The sequence below is a fragment of the Mastomys coucha genome, unplaced genomic scaffold, assembly GCF_008632895.1.
Source record: "Mastomys coucha isolate ucsf_1 unplaced genomic scaffold, UCSF_Mcou_1 pScaffold12, whole genome shotgun sequence".
NCBI lineage: Eukaryota > Metazoa > Chordata > Mammalia > Rodentia > Muridae > Mastomys > Mastomys coucha.
The window spans coordinates 77603272-77620471 of NW_022196894.1; the positions used below are offsets into that span (position 1 = coordinate 77603272).

General features: G+C 35.3%; 1 long non-coding RNA gene across 1 annotated transcript in view; it reads right to left on the reverse strand.

Annotated features, from left to right (window-relative positions):
• LOC116086516 overlaps window positions 1-17200 on the reverse strand; it is a 36906-nt gene that overhangs the window by 11833 nt on the left and 7873 nt on the right. The window contains exon 3 of the long non-coding RNA XR_004116973.1: window positions 15325-15404. This is a non-coding gene — a long non-coding RNA (uncharacterized LOC116086516). The remainder of the gene's footprint in view (window positions 1-15324; window positions 15405-17200) is intronic.

Genomic DNA, 17200 nt, shown 5'->3' on the forward strand with positions numbered 1-17200 from the left:
CCTATAGATAAAACTTTTTCCTTGTGGAATATTTCTTAAGTACGTTATATTATACTTCATTGCATTATTCAAGTGGAATTAGCAACTAATATCTATAAAGATACTAAGAAACTGAGAGTTTTCTGTAATAAGAGTTGTTTTATGTTGTTATAACTGTGAATCAGAAAATAATTCTTTTCTGTGACAAATTCTGTAGCTACTAACAGTAAGCTTCGGGATTTCCAGAAAATATCCATGTAGCAAAAAATGCAAAGAGTGACTGTGCAACTAGAAGTGGGAAAGGAGAACATGAATCTTTCACACAATGGTAAACAGAGACAAAGAAGGCTAACAAGGGATGTTATGGGCTATAATAGTTCAGAATGAAAACATTTATTAGCCGAGATGGGTGGTTTTCTAGACAGCAATTCAGGTGTGCATGAAAATTTAGGAGCATTTGGTATTTAACCACCTGGTTCTGGACTCATGGTTTCAACATTTTCCTGAAAGATGAAACAGTTTTGGTTTGTCTAAATGTGAAATTACTTCTATGAGTTCATATGCTTGCATTATTTGTTTACAAATGATGGAATTATTTGGGGGAATTATAGAACCTTTTGAAAGCAGTTTCATTGAGATGGTGAAATACTGGGGGGTGAAGGATTGGTTCTGGGCTTTGATTGGCAGGACCTACTTTTTGTCTGTTTGCTTCCTGGCTGACTACATGCCCTCCTTACTCGGTTGAACCATAGCACTGTCAGCCAAAGTGAACCCTAATACCCTAAAATTGCTTCATTTCAGGTGTTAGACACAGTAGTGATTAAATAATACAGGCCCATAAGTTTTGATTAATCTACTTCCTTTATCTATGTCTCTCTATCTGTTCATATTAATCTAAAGATAGATCAAAATATTGTTTTCTGTTTTAGAGCAATGAACTGAAAATTGAATTACAGCTTTAGAAAATCTTGGTGTAGATATCAAAATATACAGTCATATTTAAAATAGGTAGTGAGTAAATTTTTTAAAAAAAGGTAAATTAGGTTAAAATTATCTTTTTCAACTATTGAAATTACCTATGCAATGCTATATTTAATCAAATGAATTTGCAATTACAGAAAAATTATTTATATTGCAAGTTAAATTTTTGTTTAACCATTGGATAAATAATTTCATTGTTTTAAGTTATAGTGGGTTATACATTTACTTTATTGACTGCCTTCTTGTTTAGAGAGACCTTTTGTTTAAATAGTGTTGGAAAAGAAACCATAGCACTATACGCTCTAATTGATTTAAATCAGATTAAGAGAATGGAGTAAAACTGGAAATGCTTAATTGGCGTATTGTTCAGAGAAACAGACTTGGTGACTTTTGTCTAGGTAAGAAAGACACTGTCAGGGATTGTTTTCAGATATCAGACAGCAGGATGACCTTTGAATTCTCTCCTTAATTCTGAATAGGAAAATAAAAATGAAAAAGATGGACAGGCATGATCAATTCTGATAATCAAGGGGCCATTTGACATTTTGAGTGAAGAGAAATGGAATTTCTAATGAGAATGTATGAATACTATCTTGTAAAAGTAAAGTTGGTTATATGGAAGTTGGCACAACAAAAATATTTAAACATAAAAAACACTGGTACATTTAAAAGAAGATATTGAATAACTATCAAACAACTAATGAGTAAAATAATAACTGAGGAAGTATAGCACAGACTTAACTCTAAATTGGCTAATAAACTACAAGTGTCTAGTTTTAATAAAATATTTTATTAATACCAACAATTTTTAATTTAAATGTATTTTGATCCTATTCTTCCCTTCTGCCATGTCCTTCCAGATACTCCCTCCCTCCCTACCCAGCTACTTTAAATTCTTTGACAAACCATAAACCAAATTCCACTACAATAAAAATCCCCCAAACCAAGAAAACCACACCCAATAGAAAAACAAACAGACCCACCAAGCTGTAAGCAAATAAAAGTACATACAAAAAAAAACTATGGAGTTTATTATATGTTGGTCAACTACTCTTGAATATGAGGCTTAGTCTAGAAGGCTGGATATACCCAGAGTCAGTTCACTAAAGAAAATGGAATTTCTCCCTTTCAGCAGGAACAAATGATGGTTGTTTTTTGTTTGTTTTATTTTTGTTTTTGTTTTTTTGTTTTTTTTGTTTTTGGTTTTTTGGGACAAGGTTTCTCAGTAATGATGGTTGTTAATCTGTTCCCTGGTGCCTAAATTTTCATTCATTCATTCATTCTGTCTATATATATATTACATATATATCTAGCATATATTTTACATATATGTTTATATATATATGTATGTATACACACACACACACACATATATATACACATACACATAAAGATCAAATGTGATAAGATAAAGGAAAAGTATTGCAAGGAAATTTGGGCAAGACAAAACAACAGAAGGAAAAGCCCCAAAGAGAGGGCACAAGATTCTGAGACCCACTTTGGTGCACACTCAGGAGTCCTACATATCCAGAGGACCTGGTATAGTCTCATGTGGACCCAATGCTTTATGCTTCAGTTTCTAGTGTTCATATGACCATTGCTCATGATGATTATAAGGTTTTTATTTTCGTGGTGTCCTCTACCATCTCTGACTCTAAGACTTTTTTCTCCCTCCTCTTTTGGAAAGTTCTTTAGGGATTTGACAGAAATGTCTCATTTAGCATTGAATCTTTTGTATTCTCTCATTTTCTATATAATTTCAGGCTATGAGTCTCTATATTTGTTACTATCTACTGCAGAACGAAGATACACTGAGAATAGCTGAACAAGGAAGTGTATGTACATTTTATCATTATAATTTGTTTTCCTTTTTAGACCAGTATTATTTGGTTTTGCCAGATACAAACGCTGAGAACTAAAACAGTGGCCTGCCTTCAAGATATACTGCTAAAATACTGCCACAAATATTATGAGAGTAACAGATCCTTTTTGATTGGATTTGGGACCCATTCCATGAGGTGGAACACATAACTGATACTGCTCAATTGGTCAAGAACTTGACACTTGATCAATAGGGGAAAACCTACTATTTTTATTCTGATAAAGGAAATCAGCAATAAATGAGTCTTGTTGATATATATATATATATATATATATATATATATATATATATATATATTACTTTACCCACAAGAGTGCCTCACTCAGCCCTCATCAGAGAATCTTTATTTTGCAGTTGATAAGTGTCTTAGTTAGGGTTTCATTGCTGTGAAGAGGCACCATGACCAAGGCAAGACTTATGAAGGAAAATGTTTAATTGGGGCTGACTTACAAATTCAGAGGTTCAGTCCATTATCATCATGGTGGGAATATATATATATATATATATATATATGTATATATACATATATATATATATAGAGAGAGAGAGAGAGAGAGCTTAATCCTTCCATTCATTTACATCTCAAATGATATGCCCCTTCCCACTTAACTGTCCACTACCCCCCATCCCACTCACTCTCTACCCATCCCCTTTGCTTCTGTGAGAATACTCTCCCACCCACTCCCTCCCCACCTCTCCAGCATCTTCCTATGCTGGGCCATCAAACCGCCACATGATCAAGAGCCTCCCGTCCCATTGATGTCAGACAAAACCATTCTCTTCTATCTATGTGTCTGGAGCCATGGTCCCTTCCAGTACACTCCTTGGTGGTGGTCTAGTCCTGGGAGCTCTGGGTAGCCCAGTGTCTGCACATACAGTGCTTCTGCTAGCTGCCCTACCAGGGTCCACAAGCTCAGTCTTAATTAAACCTTTGCCCCAATATTCAGGGACTTGTGTAAAAGAAGAGATAGATAAATTATACCTTCCAGAGGTGATGCATGACTCTACAGAAAGAACCTCTGCTAGCCACAAAAGGGCTGATACACATATGAACTCAAAAACTATGACATACTGCAGAATTTCTCATAAGACAAAGGTTTACATAAGGCAAAAACACAGCATGGAGACAGAACAGTGGACATGGAGCCTAATCCTTAATGAATAAACAAATTGGAATTAATTTCTGCTGGGAGAGGGAAAACCATTTTTCTCTAATGGAGTGTCACTGGGTATATCATCATATTTGTCATAATATACATGGACTTGGATGATTATTAATATAGTGGTAATGGTTTCATGTACAAATATATAAATAAAGTATATTTATAGTATATTTAAAGTAGTGGGTTGTGCATGTGGTTTGAAGAGTTGAGAAAAAAATTTAGATACTAAGGAAAGAAGCTGGATAGATAAGGATGAAATATGAGAAAATGCTATGCGAAATAAAATGAGGCACTTATGCCTAGGGAGGAAAATGATAGAAGTAGAGTAGCTCTTTGAAATGTCTATAAATTAAAAGACCTTCAATTCTAGGTTTTACAATATTCCTTATGCAAATGAAATGGTCTTTTTTCGTCGTTTGTGTAAGGTATATTTAGGGTATTGCCTAATAAGCATTTTGAAGAGAAATGCTCTGACAAGGGATCACTTCCAAAGACCTTCTAGGTCCATATGATCCATCTAGAATACAGATTTGTCCTTAGTCCCAAGTCTTGGGACTTTTAGTCCCAGGAAATGATGTTTAATTGAGTGGCAGACAAGTGATGAATCAGAGAAAGAACTGGCAAAATGAATCCGAGATATAAGATATGCACAACTCTCAGGAAAACAAGAAAGAGAGGTGACTTAACCGAAGCACAGGGGTGGATGGCAGTTCAGTTGCATTCAAACTGAAATTGACTTTAGTTAAATGAGGTTGAATTCAGTGCAGTTGAGTCCAGTTTGGAGTGGAGTACAGTTGAGTTCCATTCAGTCACCGCAGTGGAGTTGAGATCATTTGTGAGTTCATTCAGTTCCAAGGAGGTCAAGTGACTCAGTACTAACAGGACAACTTTACAGAGACAGGATAGACACAGGAAGACATATCAATCTAGAGAATGACAAGGAGCCAGAAGATTAGAATACATTGCTAGCATTAGTTTGAGGCCAAACAGTTTGAGGCTGTTCAGTGAGAAGACGAGAGAAGCCAGATTGAATCAGTCAGCTTCAAAAGGAGTTTGAGCCAGAACAGCTGAGTTGACCCAGGTGACAAGCACTGATAACGAGCTAGAAAGCATGAATTTATTCAGCTGCAAGTTTTGGAGGCTAAAATATTCTGGGCTTAGATTAGCAAATGAAGGCTGGAAGCTGAAATCTTCAAGGGCCAAGCTTACAAAAGAGTAGAATGCATGGAGGCTAGAATCTTCTAGGCCTAGGCATAGATAGAAACACACTGGGCTTAACTAAGCCCTGTATTATGTAAAATTTGGGTGTGGCTCTTATCTCATTCCTTCATCCAAGGAAACAAAAGTTACTTTTACTGTGTGCTCAGCAAGGAGGTTTCAAATATGAATCTGAAATGTGCTCCTCTGATTGCTAGCACTATAACAGAATATCAGCTGCCACCTTTCTTCCCCCGTGCCCACATTTCCTATGGATCCTGCAGAACACACCCTTCTCACCTCCTTCCCCCTCTTGTTACTGTTTCACAAATCTAGCAAGCACACCCTGTTAAACCACATGCCACACCTGCCAGAAAACCAGGTAGGCTGCTGCAAATTTTCTCCACTCTATGTTTCCCAGACTAAATCCCAAAGTCTCAACTCTAGTACTGCAATAGAACACCACCTGCAACCTTCTGTATTTCGGTGCAGACTTCTCCTGTGAATCATCACATCACTCCCTCACAACCTCTTTCTCCCACTTATTGCTTTGATCCAGACACCAACTCTAGCTGACACTTCCTGCTAATCTAAGGACCATATGTCCAAGAACAATAAGCAGGCTGAAGGCAGATCCACATTTCTCCTTTTGCTTCTTAGATTCAAACCCCCATTCATGCCCAACTCAGTAGGATGAAACTGAGTGTGGTCTGCCTTTCTTCTATTACCACATCCCCAATTCCTCCCTCCAAATTTTTGTCTTAGTATCCTAACCTTCAACACTATTCCCTGTAACCAAACCAATCAGTTATGGCCAAAGCAATGAGTCTTTGTTAGATTACAGCTCTCATACTACAGCAGATCCTACATATTTCAATACAGCTGACACACAAGTAAAAAACCTTTTTAAAAAGTTAGATAAAGATGATAAAGATCCTTAAACAAGAAATGAATAGGTCTTTTGTAGAAACACAAGAAAACTATGACACTATGAGGAAATGAATAAAACTATTTAAGACCTGATGGGAAAGAGAATCATAAAGAAAATCAAAATTGAGAAACTTCTGGTGTACAAAATTTAGAAATTTGAGCAGGAACTATGGAGGCAACCTTCACCCACATGATATGAGAGATGGAAAAGAGAATTTCAGATACTGAATACATGATAGAAGAAATAGACACGCAAGTCAAAGAAAATGTTAAATCTAATAAGTCCCTGAAACAAAATAACCAGATAATCTGGGAAGGTGTAAAAAAATAAACCTAAGAATATTTAGAATAGGTAAGGAAATAAAGAAAAGAAACCCAGGTAAAAATCTAAGACATTTTTTTTTTCAACAAACCACGGAAGAAAATTTTCCTAAACTAAAGGAGGTATAAGAATAGTACAGAACACCAAGTAGATTGAACAAGAAAGTCTCCACAAAATAGAACCAAAAGGAACATTACCTAATTCATTTTAATGAAGCCACAGTTAATCTAACCCCAAAAGCACATACAGATACAACAAAGACATAACAGACCAAATTTCCTTATGAACATATGCGAAAATATTCTATAAAATACTTGCATTATGAATCCATTAACACATCAAAAAGTTCATTCACCATGGTAAGTAGGCTTCATCCCAGAAAACTATGGATGGTTCAATATATGAAAATAAATATATGTATCATTTCAGATAAAAAAGCTGGAAGAGAATTGTATATGTATTACCTCATTATATGCAGCAAAGGCCTTTGACAAAATACAAAATTTTTCTAGAAAGACTAAGAATTCAAGGGACATACCTCAACATAATAAAGGCAATTTAAGTAAATCCCAGAGCCAACATCAAAATGAACTGAGAGTAACTCAAACATCTCCACTCTCTCCATATCTACTTCATGTAGTACTTGAGTTTTGGTTACAGCAATAAGAAAAATGAAAGAGATCAAGGGGCCTAAACAGGAAAGGGAGGAATCAAACTATACTTATTTACAGATAATATACTACACATAAGTGGTACTAGAATTCTACCAGGGGACTCATACAGCTGATAAAAGCATTAAGCAAAGTGGCTGTTTACAAGTCTAATTAAAATAAAAATTGCTAGCCCTCTTACACACAAATGGCAGGCTAAGAAAATCAAAGAAACAACACCTTTAACAGTGGCCCAGATTGTGAAAAAACAAAACAAAACAAAACACAAATTTGCCTCAAACAAGAATAGTAGCATAAATGAAATGGTTTTCAAAAGAAACAGATTGAAGAAGCTTTGCCCCTACAGGTTTAAAGAATCCAGCCATTAGGTCCAATGCTATGAATAGCATTCATAGAGACAATATTTTGATGTAGCTGATGTAAGAGAAAAAGAAATGAGGTATTCTATGTGCCAGTTATATAGCTATGCTGTAAATTTAGTCTGTGGTACCATTAAGGTATTTGATTTTGTGTTAAGCAGATAAGTGGGATAACATAGATAAGAATTAACTTAAGCAAGATCCCACAGATGATGAGATCATCCTGTAAAAGTCCCACTTGATGGTATAAATGTAATAAACCTAGCTGAAAGAGCTGGTTTACCTGCAGCTGTTTATCTAAAGCAGAGGCCTTCAGAGCCAAGATATTATTAAGTTGAGTGGCTGCCTGCACTGAATTTTGTAAGGCTATAAACCGCAGGGGCTAGAGCTGCTGTAGCCGTGAGCCCCATTATTAAAGCAACAGTAATGGGAGAACAGAAACAGCTACTTCTCCAGTCCAGCCATCAGTGGCATTTACAGGGACCCAGCTTAGTGGCAGTATCCTAAGGAGCGTAATGGTATCTCCATCTGCAGGAACCCAACAGGAGAAGAGAGGGCAGTTAATCTCTGAACAATTTAATGTAGTAAAGAAAGTGTGGCTTTAGAACCAGGTCAGGAAGAAAACATGAAGTCTTATAGAGAGATGCACTTGTGCAGGTCAAATTAAGGGCTGGTTCTCCATGAGGGATACAGTTGGGAGTCCAATGATTCTCTGAAAAGGGAGTGATACAATTTCCTTCATAGAGGGACCCATAAAAAAAGAGACACCTTGAATAGGGATACATGGCTTATAATCCAAACAGGACCAAGGGTCTCAGAGATGTGGCTGGCTGCAGACTAATTGGAGAGGCCAGCAATCACCCAGTTGTGGGTCTCACTGAAAAAAGGAACACACGTGTGTGTGTGTGTATGTGTGTGTGTGTGTGTGTGTGTGTGTGTAATAAGTTTTGTTCCTCTAGAAAAACCTGAATAAAAAAATACTACAAACATCCTGAGACTGAGGAAAAACTTGCTATCAAACCTTTTCTTGTCCACATTTCCAAAGGAGAATGTAACTTGGTTGGCCTTCATTTCTTTCTGGTGAATTCTTGCAGCAAACATAAAAAGAAAGCTTTAGTTTATGACCAAAAGAAGCTGAAGCAATGCATAGAGGGATGATGGTTTAAGTCACAAAATAAAACAGATTTCCTAAGAAATGACAAACAAAAAAGAAATACACACACACACACAAACCACAAATGCATTATACCCTTTGACTTCATATATTGATAGCTATTAATTGCATGATATGCAATCATAAGATAGAAATCCAATGGTGTAATCAGTATGAGTTCAAAGATATAAGAAGAAGGAAATGGATGTTTGCCAGAAAAAAAACTTAATTTTTCATTTTCAATACACAGTTTCTTTCAGTGGTAATTTGTTCTTAAATTATATGTGTGGCTTTGCCATTGTATACACACATGCGGTTTCAGGTGCCCGGGAAGGCAAGAAAAGGATTTCAGATCCCTTGGAACTAACTCATAGATACTTGGGAACTCCTTAATGAGACTGCTGGCATAAACATCCTGGTTCTCATTATTGAATGCCAGTACTTGTAAACACCAGGCTACCTCTCCAACTCCATAATGCTATTTTGTTTACTCAGTATACTGATGCAAATGTTAAGCCTTTCCAGAAATGTATGAGCATCCAGATGTGTTTTGCTAGAAATCTAAGCATCTGTTAGTCCAAAGAACTCGACATATATAAATTATCCTTCTCACTAAACTGTTAGCAAATTTTAAATATCAGTTCAAACATTTTCTTAAATATTTAGAACTAATTCACTTCTTTAAATACTTATAGTTAATCAAAATATTGATAGATTTTTTTAGTGATATCAACATTTTCAAATTAAAATTTCACCCTCTGTTATTTTTCTATAATCTTCGGTTAATAATACCAAGTCTATCAGCCAACTAAGTCTAGAGTCAGAGTTTATATTTTTGTTCCAAACAAATATCCCTACTTTTGGTGTCTTTTTTTGCTACCAACTTAACACTCACAAGTGTTTTTATATGATTAAATAATTTGAAGTATAAAGATACACTTCTTTTTTAATTAGAATTTTTCTTTATTTGCATGTCATATGATATCTCCTTTTCTGGTTTCCCTCTGAAAGAAAAAGAAAAAAAAACCTGTTCCCTCCCCCCTCCCCCTGCTCAACAGCCCACCCTCTCCAGCTTCCTGGCCCTGGCATTGCCCTACAATGGAGCATAGAACCTGCATAGGACCAAGGGCCTCTCTTCCCATTGATGACAGACTAGGGCACTGGCAGAGCCTCTCAGGAGACAGCTATATCAGGCTCCTGTCAGCCAGTACTTGCTGGCATCCACAATAGTGTCAGGAATTGATGATTGAATATGGGAAGGATTCCTAGGTGGAGCAGTCTCTGGATTGTCCTTCCTTCAGTCTCTGCTCCATCCAAAATACAATCCACAAACCACAAGAAACTCAAGAAGAAGGAAAACCAAAGTGTAGATACTTTGTTCCTTCTTAAAAGGGGGACTGTAAAAATATACTTCTAATTTGGATCTTTGGGGTGGGAAGGTACATATTTAATCTAGAATTTTGAGGTAGAAAGATTCACCTCTAATCTGGGCCACCCCTTCTGATACAAACCTATATAAAGGGCACGAAAGAAGGAAACCTCATTCTGTTTGCTTGTTTTTGCCCTTGCTAGAAAGTCCATTCTTTCACTGGTAATAGAGCCTGTTTCTTCAGGATTCTATCATATAATAAAAATGAGCTGAGGTACCCAGCCTCAGAGAACTACCAATTATTGTATTTTTGTTTACAGGCAGCTATTACTGTATTAGCTGGATCACAGCCTATAAGTCATTCTAATAAATCCCATAGATAGGTAGATAGATAGATAGATAGATAGATAGATAGATAGATAGATAGATAGCTATAGCTAGATAGAGATAGAGATGGAGATATATTCATTGTATAAGTTCTGTTACTGTAGAGAACCCTGAATCATACACTACTCAACCCTATTAGTTTCTGTGATCAGTTTTCTGAAATGCCAAGGTTATGTAGGATTATTCCTATTTATATTCCCTTTCCTGTTTCAAGTTGATTTCTTATGTTTGTCAAGAAAATCTTTGCCAAAGACTTTCTCCTCTCAGGCCATTAAAACACATAATCGTATACACATTTACAAAACATTATCTTTAAATGTCAGAAGTCTTTAGCAAATCTCAGGAATCTTTTCTATATTTTTCTACCCACTGAGATGCCATGTAAAACATTCAACAAAGAAGGTATTGCTGAGAGTCATGAATAGAGACCGTTAGGCTATTCATTCACTCTGTATCAGTTTCACATCACTTAAACTTGTTTTACCTCTTGTAATGTGCATCACCACGTACCAACATTTTTGTTGTGGTTGTTGGTCACTATTCCTTAAGAACAAAGAGGATTACTGAATTTACATTTTATTCCAAAATTTACACTGTTCCAAAAACATCAGCTATACTTATTAAATCTTCCTTGTGAATAAATAACTAAAAAACTACTATTACAACCCAGAGAAATTTCTTGTAATTGTACATGATGTCTTTAGGTCAATTTGAAGAAACATAATTTTCTTAGTAGTCATTTCGTTGAATAGTCCATTCATTACAGTCTCTAATAAATTCAATGAAAAATAAGGCACTTGTATGTACAGTGTTTCCAGAACAGCCTCTTGTCCCTGTGGTTAAACTAAATATGAGTAATATTTGCTATAACTGAGATAAATCATAATTTATAACTTTTGAAAATACCTGCCAAGTTTTGTTTTTATATATTGACTAGATTTATTCATTTTTAAAATGCTTTACCAAATCTAAAATTAATAGTACAATTTAGTTTCCAAAGAATGTTTAGTTAACTTGGTAAATGTATAACAATCATGTTTTAACTTTATAAGGGAAAATTTGTATATAATGATACTGAACAACTTTTAAATGACATTTTGCAGTGGGCTAACATAGAGAATAGTTTAGCAGCTTTTGGCTCCTTTATTTGCTCCATGAACAAACTTGATACTATGAGACATTTACTGGCACATGCTATGAATATGTATATTCCTCCAACCAAAGATGCACCTAGAAGCATGCAAGCAAGTTAGGACTCCCATCCAAACCAAATCTTAGGCATACTTCCTCTGAACAATGGAGGATATTCTTTTCTCTTCCAGTTAACTACAATCAAATCTAAACAAATTACATTCAATCATACCAATGCTGTGCCTGGATACAAAACTTGGGGAACTGATAACACTTGACCCATAGTAAACTTTATGGATAAAAAATTAGGAAAACTCTGTCCTTTGAATGAACATTTCATGTGTGTGATGGGACACACAAATATTTAAAATCTGAGAGATAAAGGAGATGATCATAAAGAGGAAAGACCTGTTGATATAATTCAAAACTTTCCAACAAAAAGAGAATCACTTCTTCTACACCTTACCAACCAAAGTCCTCTCCTAAATATCTCAAAGGAAGTAATCAAACAATAAATAAGGCTATCTTCACATGGACTACTCTCACTCTTGGCAATGTGCTAACAGGTTCTATTGCTTTTGTTTGTGTAGTTACCATAGCATTTCCTAATCTGAGTACACTTTTATTTTGTTCTTGAATAAGATACTATGAACCTGGAAACACTGAACCCTAGAACCTGACCACTGCTAACAAAAGTTATTTTTAAAGTAAACATTTTGTTTCTAATTAAGAGTAGTCATCAATCAATCTATAGTAGATCCCTAGAACTCCCATAAAAGTAGAAGCAATAAAGTATATGTTCTCCAACATCTTCAGATGCTGTGTGGCATGAACTTTCCCTTAACTATACCCACCCTTAAAGTAATAATATGTAAATTTATGAAAGTAATTTATGATTCAATATACCATGAATATGATGCAAGGGGGAAACATGTAATAACATAAATATCTAATTATATAATTCATTTATTTCTTTACCATTATCATAAGGAAGAATGTCTATTAGCTCTGATTTTAAAGATTATCACTGCTCATGATTCTTTTCTATGTTTTTTCTAGCTCTACAAGTTCTATCAGATACACAAGATTTAATATGGTGTTGCTTTGATTACTTGGTAGTTATTTTTTTAAAGTCTACAAAGTTCTATAATCACAACTATGACATTTGTTAGAATGTGATACAACACATAACTAACTACATAGTGAAATAAAAGAAAAAATTGTTAAAAGATAGATTTGAACTACAGTGATATTGTTTCTTTAATCCAGGGACTAAGGTGCAGGATTAAGCTATTTAGATTATTATTATTGAAAGTCACAATAGTTCTTTAAATTGTTATAGCATAGTACTCAAAAATGAAAAGAAGATATTAAAATACTAAACTTCTAATGAAGCTTGCTCATAGTTGAAGTTTTAAAAGTATTACTATTTCTAGAAATATTATACTCTTACAGTGTGGGTTGTAGTTTAGAATAGACATACAAAATGCTTATTTGACTGATTAGTATAAAGAAAAGCTAAATCAAGAGTGACATCTTTCTTGCCCATTCAGATAAATTAAATTGAGTACTTAGTTCATTACATGTCATGTATTCAATCTATCTGTGTTGTGATCTTATAATATTCTGTCTTTCTGATCCCAGTCATAGTCAAACAACTTGATGGATCAATACATCACAGGAAAGATAGCACTAGCACATCAATTCTAATTCTAAGACTTCAGAGAATTAAATGAATGTGATCACTGTCCTATACTTTAGTGACTACCATGTGATCCTGAAAATACTACATTATACAAAATAACAGTTATGTTATTCAAAACACCTAAATTGAGGAGAGAAAACATCCAAAAGGTGATTTTTGTCACACATCTTGTATCTCTATTACTTTTTTAAAAAATACAAAAGAGATGTGTGTTTTGTAAGAACTAAATAGGGTACATTTGGAAACATACATGTATATTAAACACATATGTGTATGCAATAACAATAAAAAGGAATACATTTGAAAGGGAGTAGGAGGGGTAAATGGGAGGAATTGTAGAAAGTAAAGGGAATGGAAAATGACATAATTAAATTACATACTCAAAACAAACAAACAAAAATAACAAGAAAATGTATTGCAACATCTCCCTAGAATCTCTGTCATATTTGAAACCACGAAAAAGCAATTTGCAATATATGTTCATATTCTTAGATAATTAAAATTGGTTATATTTTTATTGGGTGAAAGAAACACAGTTCAAACATCCACAAGGTCTCAAAATTAATTTAATTATAATTACACAAAATAAATTCATAGCAAAACCTCTGGACTGTATTTTTTTTATAACTTCAATTAGCCTTTGGCAAACTTGCACTTCCTTAGATTCATATTTAAAAGAGACAGAGGAAAATGTACACAAACCAAGAAAATAGTTTATTCATTTGGAATTCATAATACTCAGCCTAGGTGACATTTTTTGTTGTTGTTTTTAAATAAAAGGGCATATATTTCATCTGTTTTCTCATAGCACCCATGTGCAACTGAAGATAAGATTTAATATTTTGTGTATCGTATTTTAAACCAAAAGTTCTTTTTTTTTAATGCATTCCTTACACTGGCATTACTCAATAAAATACTGACTGTAAAATATGTACAAGATATAAAATATATTAATGTGATAAGAAAATTATTAAAGTCACGTATGGAAAAGGATAGAATTGTTCCCTGGCGCATCATCAATGATCTTCTTGAACTTCTATATTAAATAAATGAGTTCTGGCATTTTCTCATATATAGAAAGTTTTGCCAAAATCTCATTATAGTGTATCTAATTATTGTAAAACTTTGTGAGAATTCTGAATTCCATTTTTTCAACAACTTGATGTAAAAACACAAAGGGGTGCATTTTTTGTACTATATTTGCTATGATTTAAATTCCTACCATTATGTCACTTTCCCTCTGTATTTTCTACCATCACCCATTCCAAGGCTTTATCTCTTTTCCCTTCAAATTCTTGCTTCTTCTCACCTCACTCTCAACTTGATAACTTTTTATTTCTTTACATAGTAGTTTGAAATAGATGATAGATGACAAATAGGTTTATAGATAGATAGATTGTACAGATAGATCGATAGACAGATACATAGGTAGATCAAAAATAGGTTGATAGGTAGATAGATAAGATAGACAGACTGACAGACAGACAGACAGACAGATAGATGGCAGATATCACATGGTATATATGTATATACATATATAGATAGATGGATGAATGGTAGATGGATAGATGGTATACTAGTAGATGGTGGTAAAAAATAAAAGCACAGAGAAGTATATTTATGTATGTGTCAACAAATAAAGATTCACCTCAACAAATGAAACAGAGTGATGAGTCTGTTTTTGTCTGTGTGTATATGGTTTCAGGGTTGAACACTTTCACCAGATAAACGCTAGGAGGGTTATACATTGAATAGGCTAATTCTCCCTCCTTCTGCAGTCATTAGTTACCTACCTAATGTGTTTGTTATCTAAGAGTTGGCTCAATTAAGATTTCCCACCTCAGTATGTCTATTAATATTACAATTGTCTCTGTCTTATTTATTTTGCCACTTCTGGCAGATTTCTTTATGTTCTGGCTCTTAGAATCTTTTCAATTCCTCATCCCTTAAGTCACCTGAGGTAAAAAAAATGTAGGAACTACAAAGTAAATACAGCCATTGGGACTGGGCTTCTTGGGACCTGTTGTGGTTTTCTGTTACTATCTCCAAATCCTATAAAGAGAAGATTTTGGTAAGGCATGGTAGTTGTACTTACCCAAGAAAACGTGAGTCAGGAGTAGTGAACACCTTTTCTGTGACACCATTCTTGAGTGTGTAACTAGGTTTGTAGTTTTTCTGAAACAAAGTTATCCATATGTATAAAACAAAAGAAAGTTCATTATAGACATAGCTTCCTAATTAAAAGTACAATAAAAATAAGTGTCCTTATTACATGTTGGAGCATCTTCTGGGTATATGCCCAGGAGTGGAATAGCTGGGTCCTCAGGTAATACTATGTCTAATTTCCTGAGGAATTGTCAAACTAATATCCAGAGTGATTGTACCAGCTTGCAATCCCACCAGCAATGAAGGAGTGTTCCTCTTTCTCTACAAACTTGCCACCATCTGCTGTCACCTGAGTTTTTTATCCTAGCCATTCTAACTGGTATGAGGTAGAATCTCAAAGTTGTTTTGATTTGCATTTCCCTGAAGACTAAGGATGTTGGACATTTATTTAGGTGCTTCTCAGCCATTAGGTATTCCTCAGTTGAGAATTCTTTGTTTAGCTCTCTACCCTATTTTTTTCAATAGGGTTATTTGGTTGTCTGGAGTCAAACTTCTTGAGTTCTTTGTATATATTGGATATTAGCCCTCTATCAGATATAGGATTGGTAAAGATCTTTTCCAAATCTGTTGGTTGCCATTTTATCTTATTGACAGTGTCCTTTGCCTTACAGAAGCTTTGCAATTTTCTGAGGTCCCACACGACACTCAAGATGAAGGAAGACCAAAGTGTGCATACATTGATGCTTCTTAGAAGGGGAACAAAATACCCATGGAAGGAGTTGCAGAGACAAAGTATGGAGCAGAGACTGTAGGAAGGACAATCCAGAGACTGCCCCACCTGGGATCCTTCCCATATTCAATCACCTAACCCAGATACCATTATGGATGCCAGCAAATGCTAGCTGACAAGAGCCTGATATAGCTGTCTCCTGAGAGGTTCTGCCAGTGCCTGACAAATACAGAGGTGGAGGCTCACAGCCATCCATTGGACTGAGCACAGGGTCCCTAATGAAGGAGCTAGAGAAAGGACCCAAGGAGCTGAAGGGGTTTGCAGCCCCTTAGGAGGAACAACAATATGAACTAACTAGTACCCTCAGAGCTCCCAGTGACTAAACCACCAACAAAAGAGTACACATGGAGGGACTCATGGCTCCAGCTGAATATGTATCAGAGGATGGCCTACTCTGTCATCAGTGGGAAGAGAGCCCCTTGGTCTGTGAAGGTTCTATGCCCCAGTGTAGGGGAATACCAGAGTCAGGAAGAAGGAGAGGTTGGGTTGGGGAGCAGAGGGAAGGGGGAAGGAATAGGGGTTTTTTTGGAGGGGAAATTGGGAAACGAGGTATCATTTGAAATGTGAATAAAGAAAATATCTAATAAAAAATAATTTTAAAAAAATACATACATTTAATAAACATAAAAGAAAAACAAAACAAAAAAGGGGGGGAGTTTTGCTCTTTCCCCAGCCTTGAGCAGGCTACATAGACCTTAGGTGTTTGCCATAGTTGGACCTTAATGACCCAGGTAGAGTCAGTTCCCTACAGGATTAGACTGCCAGCTGAGCTTGCTTTGCAACATAAGTGAGCTGAAACCAAGGATGGGTCTGTGGGGTCTCCCTATATAAATGCAGTGCTGACTATTAAACTTTGAGCCTTGATTAGAAAATTTTGTCTTGGCTTCATCTTCCCTTGCACTCTGTCCTATTTCATTTTCAGCCTCCCTTTCAGGGACCTAGTTTATCCATGGCTGCAGGACAGCTACACCTTGTTATCTACATTTATTCTCCTTTCATTCTATATTCAATTGGTTGTGTGTGTGTGTGTGTGTGAGAGAGAGAGAGAGAGAGAGAGAGAGAGAGAGAGAGAGAG